The following is a 10,413-nucleotide window of genomic DNA, read 5'->3' as shown; positions in this document are numbered from 1 at the left end:
TTGCCAGGGCAACAAACAATGCCGGTCGGGGAGCCAGTAATGGAAGTGACGCTCTGGGAACAGAGTTAGTCACCGGTAGTCATGACAACCAGACACGCGTAAACAAAACAACTACAAAGCAGTAAAGTGTCTAACTTAACTTACAGAATCAGACACTCATTGTTCTGGCAACCAATTCATAATAACAAAGAAATGTAAATGTTATAACAGTCTCAGCAACATATGTAAAGTGTGAGTATATGTTACTCTAAGCAGGTCAAAAACATATATACATATATACAAAGATTAAAGTTATATACTTGGAGAGAATGAGCAGCATATATATATATATATATATATATTAGGGGTGTGCACCGGCCACTTTTCGTGTTTTGTGTTTTGGTTTTGGATCTGGATCTTTCTTCGTGTTTTGGATCTGGATTGGTTTTGCCAAAACCACCCTTCCGTGTTTTGGGTTCTGGGTTTTGTGTTTTGGATCTGTATTTTTTTGAAAAAAAGCATAAAACAGCTAAAATCACAGAATTTGTAGGTTTTTCTGCTCCTATGCTATTATTAACCTCAATAACCTTAATTTCCACTCATTTCCAGTCTATTCTGAACACCTCACACCTCACAATAGTGTTTTTATGTCCAAAAGGTTGCACCGAGGTAGCTGGATGACTATGCTAAGCGACACGAGTGGGCGGCACAAACACGTGACCCATCTAGGAGTGACACTGCAGTGGCAGACAGGATGGCAGTTAGAAAAACTAGGCCCCAAACTGTACATAATGCAAAGAAAAAAAAGAGGTGCAAGATGGAATTGTCCTTGGGCCCTCCCACCCACCCTTATGTTGTATAAACAGGACATGCACACTTTAACAAATCAATCATTTCAGCGCCAGGGTCTGCCACACAACTGTGGCTGAAATGATTGGTTCGTTTGGGCCCCCACAAAACAAGCTGGCAATTAATCTGTCCCTGCACAAACTGGCTCTACGGAGGCAAGATGTCATCCTCATCCTCCTCATCCACCGATTCCTCACCCTCTTCAGTGTGTACATCCTCATCCTCACAAAGTATTAACTCGTCCCCACTTGAATCCACCACCACAGGTCCCTCTGTACCTTCTGGAGGCTGGTCTCCCTGGAAGAGCTGATAATTCATTTTGATGAACATCATCTTCTCCACATTCTGTGGAAGCAACCTCCTACGCCTTTCGCTGACAAGGTTCCCGGCTGCACTAAACACTCTTTCGGAGTACACACTGGAGGGGGGGCAACTCAGGTAAAATAGAGCCAGTTTGTACAGGGGCCTCCAAATTGCCTCTTTTTCCTGCCAGTACAGGTATGGACTGTCTGACATGCCTACTTGGATGCTGTCACCGATGTAATCCTCCACCATTCTGTCAATGGTGACAGTATCATATGCAGTGACAGTAGACATGTCAGAAATTGTTGCCAGGTCCTTCAGTCCGGACCAGATGTCCAAACTTGGTCCTGCCTGCCCTGCATCACCGCCAGCGGGTTGCTTAGGATACCTAAGTTTTTTCCTGGCAGCCCCAGTTGCGGGAGAAAATGAAGAAGGAGCCGTTGACGTGTCACGTTCCGCTTCAGCTGACAGTGTGTTCACCAGCAGGTCTTTGCACCTCTGCAGGCTTGTGTCGGCCGGAAAGAGAGACACTACATAGGCTTTAAACCTAGGATCGAGCACGGTGGCCAAAACGTAGTGGTCTGATTTCAACAGATTGACCACCCTGGAATCCTGGCAAAGCGAATGAAGGGCTTCATCCACAAGTCCCACATGCCGAGCGGAATCGCTCCATCTTAGCTCCTCCTTCACTTTCTCCAGCTGCTTCTGCAAAAGCCTGATGAGGGGAATGACCTGACTCAAGCTGGCAGTGTCTGAACTGACTTCACGTGTGGCAAGTTCGAAGGGCTGGAGAACCTTGCACAACACGGAAATCATTCTCCACTGCGCTTGAGTCAGGTGCATACCCCCTCCTTTGCCTATGTCATAGGTGGATGTATAGGCTTGTATGGCCTTTTGCTGCTCCTCCATCCTCTGAAGCATATAGAGGGTTGAGTTCCACCGCGTCACAACCTCTTGCTTCAGGTGATGGCGGGGCAGGTTCAAGAGTGTTTGCTGGCGCTCCAGTCTTCGGCACGCAGTCGCTGAATGGCGAAAGTGGCCAGAAATTTTTCGGGCCACCCAAAGCGTCTCCTGCACGCCCCTGTCGCTTTTCAGAAAATTCTGCACCACCAAGTTTATTGTGTGAGCAAAACATGGGACGTGCTGGAATTTGCCCAGATGTAATGCCCGCACAATATTGGTGGCGTTGTCAGATATCACAAATCCCCAGGAGAGTCTAAGTGGGGTAAGCCACTGGGCGATGATTTCCCTCAGTTTCTCTAAGAGGTTGTCGGCGGTGTGCCTCTTACTGAAACCGGTGATACACAGCGTAGCCTGCCTTGTAACGAGCTGGCATTTCTGAGATGCTGCTACTGGTGACGCTGCTGCTGTTGCTGCGTAAGGTGATACATCTACCCAGTGGGCTGTCACAGTCATATAGTCCTTAGTCTGCCCTGTTCCACTTGTCCACATGTCCGTGGTTAAGTGGACATTGTGTACAACGGCATTTTTCAGGACACTGAGGACACTTTTTCTGACGTTTCTGTACAGTCTCGGTATCGCCTGCCTAGTGAAGTGGAATCTAGACGGGATTTGGAACCGGGGACACACTACCTCCATCAATTGGCTAAATCCCACTGCACTAATGGCGGATACCGGACGCACGTCTAACACCAACATAGCAGTCAAGGCCTCAGTTATACGTTTTGCTTCAGGATGACTGCTGTCGTACTTCATCCTCCTCGCTAAGGACTGTTGGAGGGTCAATTGTTTAGTAAAAGTAGTGGTGTTCCTACTTCCTCTCTGGGATGATGAACGACTCCCAGCAGCAGCAACAGCAGCAGCGGCAGCAGTAGGCGTAGCAATGCAGGATCCTCCAGAGGAATCCCGGATAGGAGAGTCAGTCATGCCAGTGACATGGCCTGCAGGACTACTTCCGATCCTGACTAAGGAGGAAATTGACGAGGAGGGAGTTGACGGTGTGGTTTGCAGGCGCTTGGATACAACAGGACAACAGGATTTAGGTGTCCCTGGACTGCTTACGGTCTTAGCCAAAGTTTCTGAACTTGACAGTAACTTTTTATGAACGCGCTGCAGGTGCCGTATAAGGGAGGATGTTCCTAGGTGGTTGACGTCCCTACCCCTACTTATTTCACCTTTACATATGGTACATATGGCAAGACAGTTGTTGTCCGGATTTGGATAGAAATATTGCCAGACCAAAGAGGTGGAATGTTTGGTCTTCTGCCCAGGCATGACCGTGATGGGCTTTTTCATCCCACGGACAACAACTGTCTCCCCCGGAGCTTGATTTAAACAAACCACATCACCATCAGAATCCTCCTCGCCAACTTCCTCCTCAGCGCCAGCTACACCAGTATCCTCATCCTGTTGTACTTCAACAGTGACATCTTCAATTTGCATATCAGCAAGTGGACTGTGGGTGCTCCTTTCAGCACTTGCGGGGGGCGTGCAAATGGTGGAAAGAGCCACCTCTTCCCGTCCAGTGCTGGGAAGGTCAGGCATCGCAACCACCACCACACTTGGACTCTCCTTGGGGATTTGTGATATCTTCTTAGAAAGCACAGTTCTTCGCTGTGCTTTTGCCAGCTTAACTCTTTTGATTTTTTTAGTGGGAGGAGGGCTTCCATCGTCATGTGAAGCTGAACCACTAGTCATGAACATACTAGGGATCGACCTTAGCCGTTCCTTGCCACTCCGTGTCGTAAATGGCATATTGGCAAGTTTACGTTTCTCTTCAGCTGATTTAAATGTCTTTTTCAAGGTCATTTTCCTGAACTTTGCCATTTGGGATTGTATGTGCCCTCTACTATGACATTGGGCATCGGCCTTGGCAGACGACGTTGATGGCATGTTATCGTCTATGTCATGACTAGTGGCAGCAGCTTCAGCACTAGGAGGAAGTGGTTCTTGATCTTTCTCTATTTTATTTTTATCGGAGAAAGTTTGGTCCTCCATTTATGTTATATCGATTTGATATATACGTGCGGCTAAACACAGAAAATAATTTTTTTTTTGGTTTGGACTGGAGTGTACTTTGTGGGTTACAGCACCCTTTAACGGTCAAGCCAGCCGGCCCTTTACTTATGACACAGGCGCATGCTTGGCACTACTTTGTTGATGCACGTGCGGCTACTGCGCACACAATTCACAAACACAGAAAATAATTTTTTTTTTGGTTTGGACTGGAGTGTACTTTCGGGGGTTACAGCACCCTTAACGGTCAAGCCAGCTGGCCCTTTACTTATGACACAGGCGCACGCTTGGCACTACTTTGTTGATGCACGTGCAGCTACTGCGCACACAATTCACAAACACAGAAAATAATTTTTTTTTTGGTTTGGACTGGAGTGTACTTTCGGGGGTTACAGCACCCTTAACGGTCAAGCCAGCCGGCCCTTTACTTATGACACAGGCGCACGCTTGGCACTACTTTGTTGATGCACGTGCGGCTACTGCGCACACAATTCACAAACACAGAAAATAATTTTTTTTTTGGTTTGGACTGGAGTGTACTTTCGGGGGTTACAGCACCCTTAACGGTCAAGCCAGCCGGCCCTTTACTTATGACACAGGCGCACGCTTGGCACTACTTTGCTGATGCACGTGCGGCTACTGCGCACACAATTCACAAACACAGAAAATAATTTTTTTTTTGGTTTGGACTGGAGTGTACTTTCGGGGGTTACAGCACCCTTAACGGTCAAGCCAGCCGGCCCTTTACTTATGACACAGGCGCACGCTTGGCACTACTTTGTTGATGCACGTGCGGCTACTGCGCACACAATTCACAAACACAGAAAATAATTTTTTTTTTGGTTTGGACTGGAGTGTACTTTCGGGGGTTACAGCACCCTTAACGGTCAAGCCAGCCGGCCCTTTACTTATGACACAGGCGCACGCTTGGCACTACTTTGTTGATGCACGTGCGGCTACTGCGCACACAATTCACAAACACAGAAAATAATTTTTTTTTTGGTTTGGACTGGAGTGTACTTTCGGGGGTTACAGCACCCTTAACGGTCAAGCCAGCCGGCCCTTTACTTATGACACAGGCGCACGCTTGGCACTACTTTGTTGATGCACGTGCGGCTACTGCGCACACAATTCACAAACACAGAAAATATTTTTTTTTTTGGTTTGGACTGGAGTGTACTTTCGGGGGTTACAGCACCCTTAACGGTCAAGCCAGCCGGCCCTTTACTTATGACACAGGCGCACGCTTGGCACTACTTTGTTGATGCACGTGCGGCTACTGCGCACACAATTCACAAACACAGAAAATAATTTTTTTTTTGATTTGGACTGGAGTGTACTTTCGGGGGTTACAGCACCCTTAACGGTCAAGCCAGCCGGCCCTTTACTTATGACACAGGCGCACGCTTGGCACTACTTTGTTGATGCACGTGCGGCTACTGCGCACACAATTCACAAACACAGAAAATAATTTTTTTTTTGGTTTGGACTGGAGTGTACTTTCGGGGGTTACAGCACCCTTAACGGTCAAGCCAGCCGGCCCTTTACTTATGACACAGGCGCACGCTTGGCACTACTTTGTTGATGCACGTGCGGCTACTGCGCACACAATTCTCAAACACAGAAAATAATTTTTTTTTTGGTTTGGACTGGAGTGTACTTTCGGGGGTTACAGCACCCTTAACGGTCAAGCCAGCCGGCCCTTTACTTATGACACAGGTGCACGCTTGGCACTACTTTGTTGATGCACGTGCGGCTACTGCGCACACAATTCACAAACACAGAAAATATATTATTTTTTTAGCACTTGGGGGGAGCACCCCTGATGGACAGAGCACCCCCTGGACAACACTGCAGCACTCCTTTAGGACTGGGACACTGCACAGGACTTTGGAGTGGACACAGCCCCTATGGAGAACTGACTGCACAACACAGTCCAGCCAGCCCCTATGGACTTTGAAGTAGTGGACACAGCCCCTATTAACAACAGCAGCACAGCACAACACAGCCAGCCCCTATGGACTTTGAAGTAGTGGACAACAGCAGCACTACACTACACTACACTACACAGCCCTAACTCCCACCCTCCCTCTTCACTGTCCACAGCCGAGTGAGAAAATGGCGCCGACGTGGGTACCTTATATAGGATCCAAAACCCGCGAGACTCGGAAGGCGGGATGATGACGTTTTGCCTCGATTTCAGATCCAAGTCAGGCGGGAAAAGTCGAGCCTGATTCGGATCGGACTCGGATCGGGGGGGCTCGGGGGGGTTCGGATTTCAGAAATCCGAACCCGCTCACCCCTAATATATATATCACCCATCTCTCGAAGTGCTTCAGGTAATTCTGCACCATCAGAGATGATCCGTACAACACGTAATGGATGCGACAAAGGAAGTCCTTGTTTAAGGGGTGCAGGATGAAAGCTATTAGCTTGCAATAAAGTATTTTTGTCCGTGAGTTTTTTAAATAGCTTAGTGGATAAGGTTTCACCATTCTTATATACACAAACGTCTAAATAGTTGATAGTACTTACACTATATGCCAAAGTGAACCTAATGGTGGTATTCAAAGAATTAAGTTCATCAATAAACTGGGTAAGAGCATCAACTCCTCCTGCCCACACCATAAAGAGGTCATCTATGTACCATACATAGAAATGTATAAATTGGGCAAAACCAGTATTCCCCATGATATGTTGTTTTTTGTACATAAACATAAATAAGTTGGTGTAGGATGGGGCCATATTAGACCCCATCGCTGTGCCTCTTAGTTGTAAAAAGAATGAATTATCAAAAATTAAATAATTTTTACGTAACACTATCTCAATAAGTAAGAAAAGATATTCAACATTAGGACCTTTATAGTGTGGACTATGGGAAAGGATGCTCCGTAAAGCATTCAACCCATCAATGTGGCTAATATTAGTGTAGAGACTAGTGATGTCAAGAGTGACAAGCATACTGGATTCAGGGACAAATTCAATAGTTTTTAATTTATTAATAAAATCGGTTGTATCTTTTAAATAATAACACGTATTTTGCACAACTGGCTGTAACCAAAAGTCAATAAACTGAGAAATCGGTTGACATAGGGAACCACAAGATCATATTATAGGTCTACCCGGAGGGTTGTGTAATGTTTTGTGAACTTTGGGTAGAATATAGATCACAGGGGTTCTAGGATGGGATTGTTTTAAAAATAATGAAGTTGATTTGTCTATATAGTTGTTGGATAGACCTAAAGAGATCACGCCATCAATGTATTTTTTATAAACATAAGTCGGATCGTATGTTAGTAACTTACAACAGTTACCATCTGCGAGTTGTCTTTGAATCTCAGATACATAGTTGGATCTGTTTAATAAGACAATGCCACCTCCCTTATTGGAAGGGTGGATCACGAGATCAGAGTTATCCCTCAAGGCTCTGACAGCAAGATTTTCTTCTTTAGACATACAGTATTAGAATATGAGATCCTCTGTTTTTCCATAAAGGGAAGGGTATCACGTTTTACTAATGTTATGAAAGTCTTGATAGATGAATTAAGACCAGGTGGGTCAAATGTACTTTTGGGTTTAAATTTAGCATTTTGCACCGAAGTGGAAGAATGTCTAACAAAAAAATCCTTTAATTTTAATAGACGATGAAAGCGATACAATTCTACTCCAAAATCAAATGTGGTCTGTTTAAAAGTCCTGACAAAGGACAAGCCTTTAGAGAGGACAGACAACTCATGATCAGCTGGTGTATAGGTGGATAAATTGAAAATTAGAACCTCCTCCTGCCCCTTTGGTTCTGAGCTTTTTTTGTGGTATCTAGTCCCTCACCTTCTACAGGGCCTCTTTTTGGACCTTTGTATTTGGACCTTGTCCCGCCCTCCTTTAAAAAAGATAATGATGAGGGCTGGGGATTCATTTGATCCGAATCACTAGCCGACGTGTGGGTGTCGATTTCTGAGTATGACCTATCAATTCTAGTTTTCCTAAATCTGTTAGTATTTCTAAACCCAGACTTAGAATCATTTCCCTGAAGCCAGCCATAAACTCGCATATCTTTATAATCCTCTTTGACACGTTTATATTTATACTTTTTAAACACAAGTAAATCTGAATAAAATTGATCAACACTGGTCTCAATTTTAGATAACCAATCAAATGAGGAGTCCGTCCTCAGAATATCTAAACCTGTGTTTTCACATGCCACAATATCTTTGTCAAGTGACACAATGTTGGCATTCACCTGTTCAATAACAAGAATCATCAATTGGAAAGAGTAGTCATTCAATATCTGACACCATTGTTTGCAAAAAGCAGTATTAGATCTACCAATAGTAGGCTGATTGCGGATTCTAAAATTCCTTGGTATTATCTTTTCTTTATCGTATTGGGATAGTGTTAAACCATGCAAATGAAGTTCCACTTTCCTTTTTCTCAATTTCATCAAATCTGTGAAGACTTCAGAGGGGCTATCCACATCAAAAGCCAATGATTCTGCATCTGTAAACAGTATTTGTGAAATATCTTTGTTGTCAAATCTCTTAATCCTGGTCAATTCATCCGACACGGTCACTGTAGTCTCCATTTTATATAACAATAGTCAGTGTAGAAAAAAAACAAAGTTCATAAATATTAAAAAATAAAAAATATGAGAAATGAAAAAGTGGAAAAAATAGCAAAAAGGATGATGGTGCTCACTGGCATAAAATATAGTTACATATCCCATGAGACCAGAAGCACACACTTCAATATAGTTACACAGCAGAGTGCTCAGCACATAAAAGGTTGCTATTGAGGAAATCAAGAGCCGGCAACATCCTACTATAGAATGCAAAAGAGGTATTTAATCCATAATAAAAAGTAAAAACCATCATCCAGTAATACAGTGCATATCCATATAAAGCTCAGGGCATGTGGGGAGACCAGTGGTATATCACAAATGGCATAGTGAGCAAGTCATAGAATCCATGTAGAAATAGCATATGGATACTCATCATAAATCTATCCCCAGCATGTAGTGCCCAACAGCTGTTTCGGGGTTAAAGTGACACCTTCATCATGAGCAGCAAAAACAAGTCCCAAAACCCACAATAAATACCTGCATAATCATAACCAAATACTCACACCTGTGCTGAAAATCTGTGCCAGATGCTGGCATGGATCCCTGGTGTTATCGAGACCGGAAGTCTCAACATGCACTCTAGTCCCACGCACCACACGTGCTGCAGCAGTGTACACAAGATGACGTTCCAAAGCGGAACAAGTCATCGGTTGCCAGGGCAACAAACAATGCCGGTCGGGGAGCCAGGAATGGAAGTGATGCTCTGGGAACAGAGTTAGTCACCCGTAGTCATGACAACCAGACACGCATAAACTAAACAACTAAAAAGCGGTAAAGTGTCTAACTTAACTTACAGAATTAGACACTCATTGTTCTGGTAACCAATTCATAATAACAAAGAAATGTAAATGTACGGTTGACTAGCTCTGTTCCCAGAGCGTCATTTCTGTTACTGGCTCCCCGACCAGCGTTGTTTGTTAGGTTTGTTTGTTAGGTTAGGGTTAGGCACCCCTGGGGGGAGGTTAGGGTTAGGCAGTGGGGAAGGGGGGTTAGGTTTAGGCACTTAAAGGGGGGATTAGGGTTAGGTATTGGGGGTGAGGTTAGGGTTAGGCACCCCAAAGGGAGGGTTAGGGTTAGGGGGTAGAATTAGGTTAATTAGTACTTACCTTTAGATGATCGGGGTTTCCACTGCTGCCGGGATGCTGGTGTTGGGATTCCAACTGCCAGACATGCGTCCGGTGGTAAATCATACCGATTCCCTTTAAATGTATCAATACAGCGAATAACATAAATCAGCCTTTTAGCAGCAATACACACTTCAAGACAACTGTATGATTTAATAGCGGGTAACCTTATCTATTCGTCAATCGGTTTATTATATTAAGAACTTGATTTTGGCATTCTACTTTTTGTGCATCGGTGCCTCCTGCATGTGAAGTTGACCTTACTGTCACACTACATATTAAATAAACATTGTTGTGACGACACAGAAATATTTCATTAGAAAGTCCTTCTATTTCCAACCATGTTGGAATAAATAAGAGCTGTGGTCTAATTATGATGAGATTATGCACCTTAAAACCTTTTAGTATCGCAACAGTATAGAGCTATTTAAGCGCCAGAACTGCGGATAATATCATCGATTATGAAGTGGATTTTCATGGATTAAGATTATAAACAATATTTAACAAAATTACCATACAGTATCAAAGGAATCACTTTTGCTAGTCTGTACAACAGGTATCACA

The sequence above is a fragment of the Taudactylus pleione genome, unplaced genomic scaffold, assembly GCF_031769625.1.
Source record: "Taudactylus pleione unplaced genomic scaffold, aTauple2 ptg000268l, whole genome shotgun sequence".
Classification (NCBI taxonomy): domain Eukaryota; kingdom Metazoa; phylum Chordata; class Amphibia; order Anura; family Myobatrachidae; genus Taudactylus; species Taudactylus pleione.
This window is presented reverse-complemented; position numbering follows the sequence as displayed.